Here is a 20,822-nt window from a genome sequence, read left to right as displayed (position 1 = left end):
TCGCATGAACACCTGCTATGACCAAGACGTCCACATTTACCGCAAGCATTCCTGCGTTTACCAATCATCAACTCCTGTAATGGATTGTCCCTCTTCTTTTTTGGCCTCCCAGGGGGTCTCTTATAGATCGGTGGCATAACAACTTCATCTGATATACTTTTAGGAACATTCCACTCGGTCTCATCGGGAAGAGGATCAACCGGCACATCATATGTGTTTACAACTGTTTCTGGCTTGAATAATTCCGAACAATATGCATCAGCAGTCAAATTTTTATTCTTCAACACTGCCCATGCATGAGAATATGGTATCTCGTCCAGTTGGAACATCCTGCAGCTGCAAGTTTTCTTCTTCAAATCAATTATGAAATGCCTCGGTCCATCATTCACTGTGTAAACATATTCAGTTGACGCTTCAACCTGAGAACCATTTAACCAATAAACAAGCATTAACCTGGCAGTGTTACCATATTGGGAATATAGATAAATATAGATTAGATACAGTAAAATATGGATTAAATTTTTGTGTTGCAAACAAAGATACCCTCATTCTATTTGTACTCGTTGATCGACAACATCTCTTGATACTGCCTCATCAGTGTTGTGAATGTGTAGGTACCATTTTTTCTATTTGTGCAATTCCATCTACCAAACATCTTCCTCACTTCTTCAAGGAAATCAAAAATATATAACTCTCTTGCAGCAACCAATTTTCCATTAATACATTCTGCTATATTCGAAGTCATTGTCCATCCTCTGTTAACAGGTGAATAAAGCCTAGACCATTTATCCCTTCCAGCATCTTCTAGGTATCGTTTTACCCGAATATCAACACTCCCAATCTTCTCCATCAATTTATCGAACTCATCCTGGCTGTATGCCTTCGCTAGTGAATAAAATATAGGACTCAACACCTCATTGTTTGTTGTGTATTGCTTTGTCACATTTTTCCACAAATGCCATATATAAGCCAAATGAGGAACAGTAGGATACACCTTAGAAACTGCGTGTATTATGCTTTCATGTCTATCGGACACGACACACATATTTTTCCTAACACCATAAGCTTGCTTGAACAGTTTAAAGAACCACATCCAGGACTTATTATTCTCAGAATCTATCACACCATACGCTAGTGGTAGGATATTACCTACAAAAATCAGTATATATTTATAATATATTCAACACATATTTTAACTGAATTTGATCTCACACTATGTATTTAGCAACATCATTTATAAAACAACAGTATATATTTACAATATATTCACCACATATTTACAGTGTATTTCAGCATATATTATTCACAAATTAACACCAGCAATATATCCAGAGTATGTTTTTAGCAGCTTTATTTGCAAATCAATAGCATATTATTGTATTTATAAAGAAAAACATTCATAGAATAGAATTACACATACCTGCTCCATCCAAAGTACTTGCCGACACAAATGTACCATTATACGTTGATTTAAGGTGTGCACCATCCACTACAACTATTGGTCTACAACACTCGAATCCCTTTATGAATGCTTTGAGTGCTACAAACAAATACATAAACTCATTTTCTGGTGATTTATGCATTTTGACAAGCGATCCAGGATACGTTTTATCAAGGATGTATATATATGCCGGCAACTTCTTGTATGAATCAGCTGGATCACCAATGAAATCTTTTATAGCCTTTTCTCTAGCTCTCCATGCCATTATATAAGAAACATCTACGCCGAATTCATTTTTAACATCGTCTATTATATCCCCAGGTGTGACCTTCCTTTTATGATTAGTTATTTTCGCCTTGACAACCGCTTCTCCAATAAACCAACTTGTTGCTTGTCTTTGTGAATACACCTTGTCCTTTAACGGACATGTATGTTCGTCATCGAAAGATCTAACCCTGAACATTTCAGAATACCCAATTCTCGACGCTCTGAACTTCCATTTACATTCCGGCGACCAACATCCCAGAGTATAGCTACATAATACAATGCAAATAGTACATATTGAATCAATTAAATACAGTAGAAATATACAAAAATATATCAGAAATATATTGCATCAAACATTTTTAATTTAACAGTGTGCTAAATAAGTTAACAAATCATCTCAATATAGTACAAATATAACAAAAATACATATGCACTTTCAGTTACCAGAATACATTTAGAAAATCATACCTTATAGCATTCGATCTCTCTGTTTTGAAATTGAATCTTTCACGAATTGCGTATTTCGTCATCGCAATTTTCAAAGTTTCCTTATCCTGGTAAATTTGATCGACAAAAACTCCTTTCGCATCCGGTTTCGAAATTACCAAATTGTTATCATTCCCAAACAAAACAACAACCTTTCCTGTAGAATCACAAACTTCCATACCATCCCGATTCTCGCTATATCCAATTTGCAGCACATCATCTCTAATAATACGATTACCAGTTGCATCATCCTCAACATCAAAATCATGAATGCTAACGCACATTGGATACATCCCCAAAACTATGTTTTCTCTCTTAAGCTCAACGTAAACACGAACTCCCATATCGTTGTGTATTTCAATTGGTTGAAAATCGCCTTCAACAGTATATTTTATTGAAATAGTTTTCCTGACAGTATCCACGCCTAATTGATTTGTAATCGTAGAAACTAACTCATCGTAATTGCAATTATCAATGAATACAACAGCATCAATTTTGTAATTCACAAAACAGTTCTGATCGTTCTAAAAACCAGAATGACGGATCAACGCAGTTACGATTGTCATTATCCTGTTGTTTTCGAATACAACAATGTGTTATATTCAATTTAGCTGAAACAATAATATTTTGAATCTATGAATTTGAGTTTTCGTATTCAAAATTTCAGAAAAGACGAAAAATAAAAAGTTTGCAGTGAAAACATTGTTACCTCAATTATGAACTCAACTTGAATTCTATATTTCAACAGATGAAATTAAATATATATTCATCGTTCTAATAGAGCTCTGTTCACTGGTTTGATATTGTTATTTTTCAAAGATTTTTGATGAACTAGTTTTTGAACCTTTTTATTTTTGGTTAAAACTATGAATGTACTTTTTGAATTCAATTCTTTTTTGAATTTGTTAGCTGTTTGAATGAGATATGGAATCAGATATGGAATGGGAGGATATTTGCGTGAATCAGGGACAATAAAACTGATTATAATTTAAATTGGAACAGATTTTGTTTCCATAAATATAGCACTTTCAGTTAGCCCAGCGTCTGTATTTCCGCTATATTTATACTATATTTTAGTATACCTGTCCACTAGCTAAATATAGAGTCATCTAGCTACCAAGGTCCAAGACATATATATATATATATATTCAGATATTTGATAACATGATTAATGTTTATAAATTTAATGTCATAACATTATTCAGATATTTTTTTAAAAAAATCTATTAATTGTAAATGAAAAAACTAAAAACATGAAAAAAAAAAATGAGCATCAATGTGGAATAACAAGTTAAAAGTACAAAAGCAAATAAATTGAAATCGAAAAGATAACCTAAATCCAAAATTCAAAAAAATAAGTTCACAAAAATTCTCTTATGTCAATTTGCAACATAACATAAAAAAAGTTCCATTATAACTTAATTAATAGCCCGTTTGGCCAAACTTCTAAAATCAGCTTATTTAAAAAAAAAAACTTTTTTAAAAAAGCACTTTTGGCAAAAAAACAGTTTGTTTTTGGCCAATTAATTTAAAAAGTACTTTTGAGCAGTCATTAGTGTTTGGCCAAGCTTTTAAAAAGTGCTTCTATTTGTATTTTCTTCAAAAGTACTTTTCAAAAAAGTGCTTTTGGGCAAAAACTGTTTTTTTTAGCTTCTGAAAACTATTTCTGCTACTCTTCAGAAACACTTATTTTCTCCCAAAAGCTTAGCCAAACACCTCACTTTTTTTCAAATAAGCACTTATTGAAAAAATAAGTATTTTTGGGGGAAAAATAAGCTTGGCCAAACAGGCTATAAGTAAGGGAAAACATAAGTCTCTAATCTCATTCAACAACGAAATTCTACTTTAATTACAACACTCATGTCAAATTTGTTAATTACTCATTTTTTCTATTATTGGGAGGAGTAGTCTCAAAAACTAGAATAACACAATTACGCTAAATGAAGAAAATAAAGAAAAATAAGTAAGCAATTAAAAAATATGAGTAATTACATGAAACCACAAGAAGTAAAGGTTGGGAAATGAGAAGAAAGGAACTAAAAGATAAATAATAAAAAATACGTTTAAAATAAAAACAATTTAAAAGTAAAAAAAGAAAAAGAAATTAAAATAATAGATATAAAACATTAAAAAGGAAAAAATAAAAATAAAATCAAAAAGTAAAAATTAAAAAGTAACTCTGTAATTACATGATGCAATTACACTCAATTCTCAACCCCCATTAAGAATTGGAGAGTGTAATTAATCCCTCCCATTTACACCCAATTTCGTACGAACCAAAAAATTATTTAGTCAAACAAACAGGTCTGTCTAATTACACTCAAATCCAATTCTCATATGCCCTTCCATTTAGGCCCATTATCTTTTTAAGTTCCCAATAAATTTTATTATTCATAAAGAATTATCTACAAGTCTTTAAAGTGATATAAAAATTAAAATTTATATTACACGATTAGTGTATAAAACTTATGATTCATATTCATATTCCGTAAATTGACATGTATATACAATTCCCATTTATAATTGGCATATTTTTGACCAATGTTTTTGTTGAGCAGTTCAAGCAAAAAAATATTGGCATTCCTCAGCCAAACTTGTATCCGGCTTACGTATAAATAGGAGCACAATTTTTTTCCCCCTAAAATCAAGTAAAATTTTCACAAACAGCTACCTTTTATCTCCTTCTTACAACCTACAACTATATGTTCTACATTTACAATTCGTAGCTGGAGGACCAATATTTAGCTAGTAGACGCGTCGACTTAAATATAGGATAAATATAACGGAAATACACACGTTGAGAAAACTGAAAGTGCTATATTTATGGAAACAAAATCTATTCCAATTTAAATTAAAATCAGTTTTTAATGTTTCCTGATTCACGCAAATATCCTCCCATTCCATATCTGATCTCATATCTCATTCAAACAGCTAACAAATTCAAAAAAATTGAATTCAAAAAGTACATTCATATTTTTAATCAAAAAAAAAAAAAAAAAAGGTTCAAAAACTAGTTCATCAAAAAACTTTGAAAAATAACAATATCAAACCAGTGAACAGAGCTCGTTTTAAACGACGAATATATATTTGAATTCATCTATTGAAATATCGAATTAAAGGTGAGTTCATAATTGAGGTAACAACGTTTTCACTGCAACTTTTTTATTTTTTTGATTTTTCTGAAATTTTGAAAAATATAGTCAAAATATATGAGAAATATATCTGAAATATAGTCAACAGAAACCAGAATAAGTAATATTGAACATAATAATAAAAATACAATTAAAATATAGCCAAAATATAGTCATAATTGAGTTCATAATAGAGGTAACAACGTTTTCATTGCAACGTTTTTATTTTTCTGAAATTTTTCTAAATATAGTCAAAATATATGAAAAATATATTTGAAATATAGTCAACAGAAACCAGAATAAGTAATATTAAACATAATAATCAAAATACAATTAAAATATAGCCAAAATATATATATGAAAAACAACTATTAAACTATCAATCCAAAACATTAGGAATTGAAAATTCAGGAAGTAACGGGAAAAAAATGAAAATATAGCTTAAATACACGGTGAAATGTAAAAATCAGTATAGAATCTTACCTTTTTTGTGAATTAGATTTGAATTATGAGTGAAATTAATGAGCAGTTAATTAGAGATAAATAAGGAAGTTGAACTATTGTAAAACTGATTTGAAATTGGAGGAAATTAAGGGATATTGGGCATAATGACGTGTATTTAGGGGGATAGGAGAGAGGGACCTTTTTTTTTGCTTAAATTTAGGGGTGTGGAAAGTTATCAGATGAGTGGTAAAAAAGTGATAGCTATAGGAATTAAATATGTTAATATTTTAGCTACTAAATATAATTATTGTAAAGTTTAGTTATGTTCAATAAATAGGTAATAATGTAAGTTATGTCAAGTAAATTTTACTAAATCAATCCTATTCTTAAATAAAGTAATTTTTCTTTACCAAATTGTGAATAGAAAATTAAGGAGAGTTTGTTTTTAGGAGAACTCTACTGCCTCTTTTGTTTTTTATATTATTTTACAATCTCAACTTATATTCTATTTGTAAAGTGATTTATATCAATCCCACTATGTATATTAATAATTATTATTGAGAAAACGGAGATTAGGACTTGTATTCATTTGCAAACTGTTGCATCATGGGATACATAATGTATTTTTAAGTAGAAGATATACAATATACCTTTCTAATGTACACACGTTCATATTCTCCCAGACCCCACCATGTGAGATTATACTAGGTATGTTGTTGTTGTTGTAGTTTATACTGAGTAAAAATTGTTATTATGTACACTAGCATATGTATACAAAATCAGCATGTGTATACAATCAGCAGGTGTATACATATTTATTTTTTACATGATCTTAATGGTGAAAATTTGGTTGATTTTCAAATTCCACCAAAAAACTATGATTATGTACACTAGCATATGTATACAAAATCAGCGGTGTATACAAATTTGGTGGATTTCCAAATTCAGCTCAAAACCTATGATTATGCACATATGCTTATAAATACAAAGTCAGTATGTTTATACAAACAAGTGTATACAAATCACAGGTGTATACATTATATGTATGCAAAAGCGACTACAAAGCCAATTGTATTTTTTTGGCAACTAACATTTTATTAATCACCCAGTGAATAATGACATATCATCATTATCCAATAATTCCTCCATTGAGAAGCACTCGTTGCTCTTTATAAGAGCTTTCCCGCTACTTTCACCGGGACTTTCATGTTCACCAGGGGCGGCTGTTGTCATTGTTCCTATTTGATGTCATGTAGAAGCAGTGTATCACCAATCTGTGAACGAACCCTAGAACTATTCTGAGCAACTAGACGATATCAATAGGAAAATATGTGGTTAGGGATAAATTTTGGAAGATTTACGGTTCAAATCAAAGAAATTTTAGGAGAAGAGATGAGAGAGGGGAGAAAAAAGTATGAGAGAGATTGAAAAAGAATGCATTATGGAGAGAAATTTTAGGAGAAGAGAAGAGACAGGGGAGTAAAATCATATGAGAGAGATTGAAAAAGAACATTATGGAGAGGCTAAAAAAAGGATAAGCTTCTGTCAATTTCTCTTCTCTCTATTTTTGCCAAGTTTTTGCTTGGATAGAAAACATGTGTCATAGTTAAAAATTAATGATTGAGATTTATTAACCAAAGCAAAGTCCTAATCATGTTTAGGATAATAAATATATATTTCCTTATAAATTTTTGTAATTTCCGATAATTCCCCATTTAAAAATTTCAAAACTTCAAATAATTAGTTTTTATATGTTAAGTTAATCTTTACTCAGTTATTTGTTGTGTTCCCTTTCTCTTTTAATTTGTTTGGTATCTATTTCTTTTTTGTTTTTAACAATTGATGAGTCAATAAGTCAATGAATGACCACTGAAATTTTAAGATTGTACAAATTACTTTTATTATACAAATGTTATTTTTTTTATTGTTTTTGATATAATACATTGATTTAATTGGCCATGTTATTGAATTTACTCCCACTAAGCATTTGATGTCCATTACTTTCTCCATTATATTCCCATCTGTTCAAACAAAGAGAAAATAACTATTCAAAAAAAAAAAAAAAAACTCGTAACAAAGCTGGAAAAAGAGAGAAAAGTATTTAATATATATATGGATGAAAATCTGTTGCTAAAGCTATGGGATTTCCAAAAAAAATGGAAGCAAATATATGGTATATTTATTATCCTAACCATGATTAGGACTTTTATTTGGTTAATTAAATCTTAACTATTAGTTTTTAATCATGACACATGTCTCCCATCCAAGTAAGAACTTGTGGAAAATGGAGAGAAGAGAAATGGAGAGGATCCATCCCAAAATAAATGGCTCAAAACCGTTGGTTTTGTCTACTTAATGGCAACATTTAAAATGTTTGTTATTTTATGTCAGTTCTATATTGGGGTTGATATACCATGCTATTTTCCCTTGTTGGCCACCTTTTTTTATTCAAAAGATTAATCAGCAAACACAGTCAAACCTCTCTATAATAACCTCGTTCATTATGAGATTTTTTGACTTTTATAGCAACTGGTTGTTATATATCTATAACAACTTTAACATTTAAATCTTATTTGATTGTTATAGGCTAAAAATTGCATAAAATCTAATTTTTTATTTTTTAAGTTTAAAAAATAACAAAATTTAATGGCAAATGCTAAGCTTCATCACATACTTGGGTAAATCATGGGTTGGATGTGGTTCAAATATGGGTTTCTGTATAAGCTGATTTCTGCATTTGCTGTAATCGAAAATTGATTGACAATAACTCACTGAGTGTTTTGGAGCCTTATAGATAAATCATAAGTAGTACTTGTTTATGTTGTTAAAAAGTTACCAGGTGACAACATTAACCAAAAGAGCATATTTTCATTAAAACCCCATATCTCGATTATCCCTAATAGCATGGCAAAAGAAAATATATAATTATTCAAAACCAATGATCGGACAACTAATTGAACAGTCAAGATTTTTTTATCTGATTATAATTTCTTTTTTTGCAAATGCTACCCTATGTAATATCCTGGACAAACTCTTCTTGATAGCTTTCACTGAAAGGAAATACTCCATAATTTCTCGACGTGAAAACATTTTTCTTTATGTGAAAATACTTATTAATCACTTCATAATTAAATTCAGATAAAACTAACAGTATTAAAAACTGAAGATCAATTCCATGAAAGAAAATGTAGGAATACATGAGAGTGCATATGTGTAACATTTTACCTGTAGCTCTTATATTCATTGAGTGAGAGCTCCTCCAAAAATATATGGTTCTCTCACATATATATGGAAAAAAATGGGTTAACCCGTTTTCACCCGTATGAAATATGGGCGGATTGGGTGATGACCCGTTTTCAACCCCCAAATCCAACCCCTCCATTTTCCGCCACTATTGGTATCGATTACTATGGTGAAACCCATTGAGGTGTTGACATCTCAAGGTTATGAGCTTCTAAATTTTTCTAATGGAGAAAATTGTACTTTTTTCCCCTTCCGATTGAGGGTCTTAGCGGACTTTTTGATATTCTTTTGCGTGTGGGGGAAGATTAGGAAAATGAAACTGATGCATGATGCTGTCCAAATGGAGATACGATGGCATTTGAGATGAACTTTTGAGTTCCGGAGAGATAACATACATTGTATATCAATGTACAAGAGGTGTATATTTACCTTTATACGTTGTTATACATTATATATATGTTGCTTACACACTATATAATGTACATAAGTCAGTGTGTATATGTGTATAGTAATGTACATGAGGCATATATAGTTATTTTTACACTATTATACATCATATATACACTACTTATTGTTTATACACATGGGTCTATGAGGGGTTCATAATTGGTTCTTCATCTGTTTGTGATCTAGGTCACCCGACACCCCTTCGTCGGAAAAATTTACTAAATATATGTATTAATACTATGCATTAAGTAATATATTAAACGAAATGACTCTTCTTGACAAAGGATTTCTTTTGGTGAGATGGTTGAGTGCCTAGTTTTGGTCTTTGAAGTTGGAGGTTTGAACCTCCACTTAAGCATATTTTTGGAAAAATAACATCTTTTGTTTAAAATTGTGGTTAAGTAGTATTGAATCCAAAACCTCTTCTAACTTAAAACTAAACTGAACTATACTAAACCAATGGGAAGAATATGTCTAATATTATATATGTGATAATTAAATTTTTATCATTTCTTCCATGAATATTGACACTGCTTACTCAAAATCCAGCGTACGCAGTGCCGGCTCAAGCCTAAAAGCCAATAAGGCAAAGGCTTTTAGGCCTCCAAGTTTTTGGGGCCCCCATTTTGAAAAAAAAAAAAATAGAGTAATTGATTGTAGGCTCTATGGTTAATTTTCTTAAGAAACTATTTACTCCCCGTGAAATCATTTATATGGTTTGACTCGGAATACAAGGATTAAATTAATTAATGTTCAACTTGGATATAGAATCTTCAATTTCTTGAAAACAAAGTTTTCATATTTAGAAATTATATAAAAAGTACTATAAGTACACAATGGTTAACAATTCAAAATATATAAAAACATATTTGAAAAAGTCATGATCAAAGAAAATATGTTTAGTCTCTGAATAGTAACTAAAACACATAAATCAAAATGAAGAGATTAATATTTTAAGGTAAAAGTTGCAAGATTTTTATAAAAAATAAGAAGAGAAAATTTTAGTCAAGTGATTGATTAGTTATATCGTCAGGTGAAATTCTTATTAGAATAAATTGGTTTTAAAAAGTTGTCAACAACTTTGTATCTAAAAAAATTAAAAAATAGAATTTAAATAAAAATATATATGAAAGACATCTCGAGAAAAATTAAGACCTCTTCATATAATTTTGCTTTAGGCCACCAACTTTGTTAAGCCGCCCCCGTGCGTACGCCACTGGTAATTGACGACTGTGTAATATTTTTTAGCGCTTTCTACTATTAATTTTCGGTTTGTTGGAATTTTTAAATAAATACTTCATAACATGTTAATGTGAAATACGTTTATTCTAGTAAAAAACTTAAAAACTATATTACTTTTGTTAAATATTTTAAACAATAGATTATTTAGGTAAAAAAAATTCTCTTTTACTAGTGGGAGAGCTAGTGAACAGCATAATTCCTCGCCCTCCTTCCAGCCATAGAGCAAGGGCAAGAGAATAAAAGCGTAATTCCTTGATATTATAGGAGGTTATTGGCGGAAGCTAGAAAGACAATGGTGTACCTACATTATTAGTTATGGATGTTCAAGCACCCATTATTGTTTGAGTCAAACACTATTACTTATATAACTAGTGAATATGTTTGCGCTTCGTGCGGTCATAAAAGATTTCATTGAAATTTACAATCTACTCCATCTAATATAAAATGAAAGCAAATATACTAACAATAATCATGAGCATGAACATAAGATTTAAAAGAGCATCGAGCAGAACTAATAACAACAATTTGTACATGGAGAGTACCCTTAAGCTTTTTATTGCTCATACGACAACCTTAGATATGACCTAATTGATGAGAATTGTAATAACATGTAAATAAGAAGAATGCACTCGTTGTTATTTCGGAATACTTCACTTTCATTTTTTATGGAGAGCAACAGTCGTGAATAATCCTTTTGGTGAATCTTCCTAGTATAGCCACAACTGTAAATGACCGTATTTTCAATAATAAATGCATTTTAATCACATTAGTAACACATACCGCATCAAAGAATGGTAATAACATATTAAAAGTTTTAGTATAATGAAAATTATATATTTTCAGCACATATCAAAGTATTATTACTTCGTGCAAGAAAACGTTGGTGTTTCTAATATAAGGAAATTATAGTTATGAATTTTTAACATAAGTAGAGTGAAAGAATGGGGAAATTGAGAAGAAAAAACAACTACCAAAATAATAGTTTGCGAAAAGGGGGAAAAACAATTTGGTCCAAGGAGTAGTCGTTATCACTAACGGATGTACTCTAATTAACCTATTAAATTCTTGTCAAATAGTAATTATATAAAACTAATAAAAATACTTCATCTCTCACCATTTAAGTATTCTACTCTTCTTTTTTTCATACCCAACAGGCCAAGACCTTGCGACAAAATAAATTGTACATAATATAAGAAAGGAAAAAAAAACGGTTAAAATGCAAAATTGTATGTTTAAATAGAATAACTAATTCATCTGGTGCAAACATATGGTCCAATTATCATACTGCATATATGCATAAAGCCTTTCATTTTGTATCAACTTGAGAACCTTACAAATTTCAATACCCAAAATAATAAAAGGTAAAAGAATTATAACTACATAATAAGGAAAGTGAGTGTCCGGAAAATGATTGAATTAACTATAAAATACCGATCTCGATCATTATAGAATAAAGAAAGTGCATACTAAAAATGCTTAAATTCAACTATAGGAATCTGATGATAGACCACCTCCTGAGCATCCAAAAAACGTAGACCTCCTCGTTCGCTTTCCAAATCATACCTTGCAATATGTACAAACAAAAATATTCGAAAGCAAGAACATATCAAAAAAGATCTACTAAGAAATGGAAAAAAGAACCGATTATTTAAAATAATATCATACAATGGTCACAAAAATATTCTCAAAGTTCCAACAAAAAAAGGGGGGAAAATGGAGAATTTACCTCATAATTACTTTCACGGAAAAGAGAAAATAATGAGTAACAAAAATTCCTAAAGAATGGTATGTAGATAAACATGAATATGAATGAAAGGATCCCTACCAAAAAAAAAAAAAATTGCATAGAAGAATAACTAAGGAACTGGAGATTGTCAAGCACAGGGGCAAATAAAATGAACTTGATAAAAGAAGTTTTTTCCCTAAAAATGGAGAGGGTAAAACAACTGTTATAGCATAAAAGGTTACCAGTTATCAAATTAAATGAATACCACATCATCCGTATTGAATGGATACCATAATCATCCACCTCCACGAGTAAGTTGGCGCGCTGATGACTTTTTAGGTTTCTAACATCATACAAATTAATGTGATGTTCTTAATTTGTTCTTAAATGCCTTTTCATTTAATTGAGCAATGAATGTGGACAATTATAGACTTATTGATAGAGTGATTTTAATTTTCAGCAAATATTTTGATGGAAATATAAGAGAAAAAGGTAAAAAAAATGTCACGACCCAACCCCGTAGGCCGTGACTAGTGCCCGAATTGGACACTCACATCACCTGTTAACTATAATCTTTTATAACCAGCATATTATGAACTTATTTGTATAAAAAGGCAGGACGTTATTTTAAAGCTGTCACAATTCTGTATGTCGTAGGCACTTGTCTCCTGAGGAGTTACGATTTTCAACAACAACATATATATATATATATATATATATATATATATATATATATATATATATATATATATATATATATATATATATATATATATATACGCAAGCCGACAAGGCTGCCACTACACGCAACATCCCAAACATATATATATATGCAAGCCGACAAGGCTGCCATTACGAATGGTTACGCCCCAAACATAAGTCATATTCATACAACGCAACAACAACTATATACAGACCCACACATGTGTCCACAGACCTCTAAGAGTAATGACAATATCATATGACGGGACAGGGCCCCGCCGTACCCCAAACAAACACATATATATATATACAACAAAAGGGAGTTATACCACAAGCTAGGCTCCGGAACAAAGGAGCACTCCAAAGTAGCTGAATAGATATCCTAGGCTGGCGGCTCTCCAAAACGAGCGTCTGTACCTGCGGGCATGAATGCAGCCCCCCGAAGAAAAGGGGGTCAGTACGGAATATGTACTGAGCATGTAAAGCATGAAATATAGTGATAGACTCATACTGAGACAAGGTGTGTAGGACCCAATGCAACAAACAGAATTTCATAAAACTTGCCTTTGAACATATTTCATATGTATCATTCTCATATCAATATCAATATAGAGTTTTGTAACCAAGGCTGAATAATCATTCTGTATATAACATATATAACGTGTCCCGGCCCTTTAGTGAGGGACTCGGTAATTATAATCATAGCATCATAACATAAACATATACGTGTCCCGGCCCTCTAGTGAGGGACTCGATAATAAGGAATATATGCCCTCCTGGCCGCCATCTCCATATCATCATGTCATCATATCATCATATCATCATCATATCATCATATCATCATATATATATAACGTGTCCCGGCCCTCTAGTGAGGGGCTCGGTGAGTAATATAGTAAATATGCGCACGAAAACGTGTCCTGGCCCGGGACTCAGTGAAGGATATAGTGGTAAGCACGAGCAGAATAATAAGCAACCACATATATGCAATTCATCTTTTGAGACTCAATAGATAAGTAACTAACCAGCTCTAAAGTGTCAGGATAATAATCATATTCAGTTATTTTTAAATCTCATTACAAGTTATAGCAAGGAACGTTTCAGATTTCATGTACATGTATCAATTTGACATGGTGTAACTTTTGATAGTCAAGTATGCCTTTAATTATGCAATTCTTTAAAAGTAGGAACTTCTATACATCATTCATTAGTCAATCATATAGTAGGCTCGTGACCATAACATTACGGTCTACGAGGGAATTCAATATGTATTTTAACGTTAACAATCCCTTTCCAACATTTAGACGACGTTTCGTTCGCATTCAAACCAACTAGTACTACAAGATAATATTGTTAGTCATTCTTTCATGTATCAATCCGAACTTGTTTAAACATGACTTAAGGGAACTTTGGACAGTCCGTACATCATTTAAAACAGGCCCTTATCCACGGCCAAACAGCACACACAACATTACCATTTTCGCTTCGCAATTTTCCAACTTCAACTACAACGACAACAACACGTTTACAACATTACTTATACGATTATTGGAACTGTTTTAGCATCATATTAACTCTTACAACAGCCCACAAACCATTTCAATTTCAACTTGAATCATTAAACTTCACTTTCATTATACGTTCATAACAATAACCAACATTCAACATACACTAATTCACCCCTAACATTAAAACAGTCCACGGTTTGGACTGTTTTCCCCCTTCAACATGATTCATTTCTTTAACACCTCAATTCACATATTCATAATGCATACAATACACCACAATGCCCATAACAACAACAATCAAAACATGACACAAAACAGTCCATAAATTCCTCTAAAACAACCCCCTACACGGCTTCAACACAACTACAACAACTTCATGATTTTCATCCATTTATCCACACTACAACACATTCAATTCCTTCCCAATACATGTACAAGAAGATTAAACATGATTCCATTTAAGTCTACAACACACGGCCCACTTCAACTTCAAGAAAAACAGTCCAATACCAACATGCAACCTCATAAACATACTTCTACAATCTTTGTTCATTTACATATGTTGACACACGTTCAACCCATCAACAATACATGCAAAATGAGACCCACATGGCTTCACCCAAGCTCACGGCTCACCTCAACTTCAATCACAACAGCAAAACAACAACAACATGCACGAATTATACCTTCAAATCATCATACAACACAAGAAAAATTACCATTCTTACCTTGTAACTAAACACTTCAATCGGCTAGCCCTTCACTTTCACTTCTTGAAATTTAACACTTGCTCTTTCTATTCCAATGAATGCTACACGTTAATACACCTTTAGGGAGTTAAATTGTCCAAGAAACTGATTTTTTTGGAGTAATTTGGAGGAGGGTGTTCTCGGCCAGCTTGTAGCCGAGAGCCACTCTCTCTATCACTATATTTTCTACACTTTGAAATGTTGAAATGAGCTAGTTAGTTGATAGTGAATCAGCATTTTGCCTTATATATGAGTTGCAAGGGTTGGACAAGTGTCCCACTCAATATTTGGGTCAAATATTCTTTGACCATCCCACTAAACTACACGGCCAACTATGGTTATTTTTAATGGACTGATTTAGTTTTCCAATCCCACTTAATAATCTAATCATGGTTAATTTAATCCCAATTATCCATTAATGCTTCTATACCAAACGAAATTTGTAGGTAACTTGTGACTTGAAACGAAACCGGAAGTTAAGTCTCTACTTCGTATCTTAAAATAGTCTTGTCTTTAACTTGTCGCGTTTAGTTTAAAACGTCCCAAAGTATGAAAATATGGGGTATAACATCCTCCCCCCTTTAGAATATTCGTCCTCGAATGTCGATTTTATCCCGTCTGGTTCTATAAGAGTCTTGGGAAGGGTTTTCCTTATCGCTAACATATAGATTGAGCAGACAATTAACACTATCAAGCAAGGGGGTTTAAATTACCTGTAGGCGTGGAAAAAAAGTGAGGATATTTCTTTTTCATCTCCTCTTCAGCCTCCTAAGTCATCTCCTTCCTATTATTGTTCCGCCACAACACTTTAACCGACGCCACATCCTTTGTTCGCAACCTTCTGATTTGTCGATCAAGTATGGCTATAGGCTGCTCTTCGTATGATAGATCTTTTGTTACCTGGATATCATCTGCAGGAAACACCCTGGAAGGATCGCCTATATACTTCCGAAGCATTGACACATGGAAGACCGGATGTACTGCTTCTAAATCCGCTGGTAGATCTAACTCGTAGGCAACTTGGCCTACCTTACGGATAATCTGGTAAGGTCCAATGTATCTCGGGCTCAACTTCCCTTTCTTGCCGAATCTCATAACACCCTTCATGGGTGACACCTTCAAGAACACCCAATCGCCAACCTGAAATTCTAAGTGTCGACGTCGATTATCTGCATATGACTTCTGCCGACTCTGGGCTGCCAGTAACCTTTCCTGAATAAGCTTCACTTTATCGACAGCCTGCTGAACCATATCTGGGCCTATTAGCTTAGTCTCACCAACTTCAAACCAGCCTATAGGGGACCTACACTTCCTGCCATATAGAGCTTCGTACGGTGCCATCTGAATGCTAGAATGGTAGCTATTATTATAAGCAAACTCGATCAGCGGCAAGTGATCATCCCAGCTGCCCCTAAAATCAATGACACAGGCCCGTAACATATCTTGTAGTGTCTGAATGGTACGCTCGGCCTGTCCGTCAGTCTGAGGGTGAAATGCTATGCTGAGACTCACCTGTGTCCCCAATCCCTCCTGGAAGGATCTCCAGAAATTAGCTGTAAACTGGGCCCCTATATCAGAGATAATAGCTGTGGGAACCCCATGAAGTCTCACTATCTCCTTAAGATACAATCTGGCATAATCTTCAGCTGAATACGTAGTCCTGACTGGAAGAAAGTGGGCTGATTTTGTCAATCTATCAACGATGACCCAGACAGAGTCATATTTTCGTGGAGTGCGAGGTAGACCTGTGACGAAATCCATATTGATTACCTCCCATTTCCAGGTCGGAATCTCCATCTCCTGCAATAGTCCCCCAGGCTTCTGGTGCTTGATCTTCACCTGTTGGCAATTTGGGCACTGGGCCATAAATTCTGCTATGTCCTTTTTCATACCATCCCACCAATACAAACACCTAAGGTCATGATACATTTTTGTTGATCCTGGGTGAACAGAATAACGAGCATAGTGTGCCTCCCCCATAACCTGTTGCCTTAATCCTGCAACCTCAGGTACACATAATCTGCCTCTGTATCGTAGTACTCCGTCAGATGAAATCTTGAATGGGGTCTCGTCCTTCTAAAGTGCTGTGTCTCTGTATTGTACAAGAATAGGATCCTCATATTGGCGTCTCTTCACTTCTTCTACAATAGAGGACTCAGCAACACCTCGCATAAAAATTCTGCCATCATCAAAATCAGCCAAACGAACTCCAAGACTAGCTAGCTGATGAATCTCATGGACTATTTCTTTCCTTCCTGGCTGTACACCTGCCAAACTGCCCATAGATTTACGGCTGAGTGCATCTGCCACAACGTTAGCTTTTCCTGGGTGATATAGAATATCGACATCATAATCTTTCAGCAACTCTAGCCACCTCCTTTGCCGCAAATTCAGTTCCTTCTGCTTAAAGATATACTGGATACTTTTATGATCTGTATAAATATCAACATGCACGCCATATAGATAATGTCTCCATATATTCAAAGCATGTATCACTGCCGCCAACTCCAGGTCATATGTAGGATAATTTCTTTCGTGCTTCCTGAGCTGTCGGGAGGCATAGGCTATAACTCTGCCGTGCTGCATCAACACGCAACCCAACCCAACACCGGAAGCATCACAATAAATAACATAGCCATCTGGCCCCTCAGGAAGAGTTAGAACTGAAGCTGTGGTTAACTTGTCCTTCAATAATTGGAAGCTTCGTTCACAAGCATCGGTCCACTGGAACTTAGCTGCCTTCTGTGTTAGCCTTGTTAAAGGCACTGAAATTGAGGCAAACTTTTCTACAAATCTCCTGTAATATCCTGCTAGCCCCAGAAAGCTACGTACCTCAGTAGGCGTCGTAGGTCTAGGCCAAGTCTTGACTGCCTCAATCTTTTGCGAGTGTACCCGAATACCGTCTGCTCCAACAATATGCCACAGAAATGCTACTGAAGTCAACCAAAATTCACATTTAGAGAACTTAGCATATAATTTCTGATTCTGGAGGACCTTAAGTACAGTCCTCAAGTGATCTGCATGCTCTTCTTCCGATCGTGAATAGACCAGGATATCATCAATAAATACAATCACGAACAAGTCAAGGAATGGCTTAAACACCCTGTTCATCAAGTCCATAAACACTGCTGGAGCATTGGTCAGCCCAAAAGACATCACTTTAAACTCGTAATGCCCGTATCGGGTCCTGAACGCAGTCTTCGGAATGTCTGCTTCCTTTACCCGCACCTGGTGATAACCTGACCGCAAGTCTATCTTTGAAAAACATTTAGTACCCTGCAACTGGTCAAATAAATCATCAATCCTGGGGAGGGGATATCTGTTCTTTATTGTTACTTTGTTCAGCTGCCTATAATCAATACACATCCGCAGCGACCCATCCTTCTTTCTTACAAACAATACCGGTGCGCCCCAAGGTGATGTACTGGGCCTAATGAAGCCCTTCTCTAATAGGTCTCTCAGTTGCTCCTTCAATTCTTTCAATTCTGCAGGTGCCATTCTGTAAGGAGGAATAGATATGGGCTGAGTATCTGGCAATACATCTATAGTGAACTCTATCTCACGTTCAGGAGGAAGGCCTGGAATTTCATCTGGGAATACATATGGAAATTCATTAACCACTGGGACTGACTGAAGAGTCGGTACTTCTTCTTTCAAGTCATGCACACGAACCAGATGGTAAATATAGCCCTTCCTAACCATTTTCCTTGCCTTGAGGTATGAAATAAACTTACCTCTCGGCGATGTTGTATTCCCCCTCCATTCTATAATTGGTTCCCCTGGGAACTGAAATCGAACTACTTTGCCTCTGCAGTCAACATTAGCATAACAAGAAGCCAACCAGTCCATCCCCATAATAACATCGAACTCAGTCATGTCTAGTTCTATCAAATCTGCCTTGGTGCAGCGATTACCTATGACCACCGAACAGTCTTTATACACTAGTCTTGCTAAAACAAAATCCCCTACTGGTGTAGCTACCTCGAATGGTTTTATAGATTCAGATTTTATCCCAATTTTACTAGCAACAAAAGGGGAAATATATGATAATGTGGAGCCTGGGTCTATCAATGCATATACATCTCGGGAGAAAATCGATAGTATACCTGTAACCACATTTGGCGACGCCTCCTGATCCTGTCTGCTGGCTAAAGCATATATGTGGTTTGAAGGACCGCCAGAACTGGAAGCCCCTCCATGGCCTCTGCCACGGCCTACTGGTGTCGGAATACTTTGCCCCATAGGGCGCATAGCCACCGAAGAGGAAGAACCAGCAACTGATCCCGTAGGCTGAGTTGTGCCACCTGCACCACCCCCAAATCGACACTCCCTCATAGTATGGCCCTGACGGCTGCAAGAGAAACAAGCACCAGTAATGAAACGGCATTCCCCTGGATGGCGTCTGCCACATCGAGGACACGGAGGTATAGGTGGTCTCATCTGGCCTGTATTCCTGTGCATCTGAGAACCTGAAGTCATGGAGCTTTGACCAGCTCCCGAATACCCCGTGCTATCAAACCTCCTACCAGTAAATTGTGGAGGTGCACTCCGTGCCGACTGGGAAGGATATCTACTATACTGCTGTTGGGGCTGCCTGCCCCGAAAGTCACCAGAAAAGTACCCAGCTGATCTAACTCTCTTACGCTGACCCCTGTCCTGCTCCCTATCAAATCGACGCCCCCTCTGTCGTTCCTCAACCCCCTGTGCATATGCCTGCACTCGAGCGACATCCATACCGGGTTGAGAAGCCATTGCCATACAACTATCAATCAAGTAATTATCCAGCCCCATTACGTAACGATGCACCCTACCTGTCATGTCAGCTACAATAGTGGGCGCGTACCTAGCCAGTGAATCAAACTCGAGGCTATAATCTCGAACACTTCTACCATTCCGCCTCAGGTGTAGAAATCTGTCAACTCTGGCTCGCCTCATCTCCGGAGGCAGAAAGTGACCCAGAAAAGCCTCCACGAACTCATCCCATACTTCTGGTGGAGCATCCTCACCCCTGAACAACTCCCAGGACTCATACCAATTAATCGCTACGTCACGCAACCGATATGAAGCCAATTCAACCGACTCAGTCTCGGAAGCTTTAGTCACCCGCAACGTACGCAGCATCTGTCGAATAAACTCCTGTGGATCCTCCGCGGGCTTCGACCCATAAAATTCTGGGGGTTACAAGTCAAGAAATCACGAAACCTCAAACTATCGTGTCTGTCCGCATAATCACCTCCTACCCCGTGTCTGCGAGCCTGTCCCGATACCAACCTGGTCAATAACTGTACTGCGTCACGCATAGACCTATCCTCCGCCCCTGGCTGGGGAGCTGGAGGCTCAGGTGCTGGAACCTCAGGAGCTGGTGGTAAATCTGTCTCCTGACCTGCAGCTGCTGCTGCCCTAGGCTCCTCTGATAATGGTGGTGTAGCGGAGCTC

This window comes from Lycium barbarum, chromosome 5, assembly GCF_019175385.1.
Source record: "Lycium barbarum isolate Lr01 chromosome 5, ASM1917538v2, whole genome shotgun sequence".
Taxonomy (NCBI): Eukaryota; Viridiplantae; Streptophyta; class Magnoliopsida; order Solanales; family Solanaceae; genus Lycium; species Lycium barbarum.
This window is presented reverse-complemented; position numbering follows the sequence as displayed.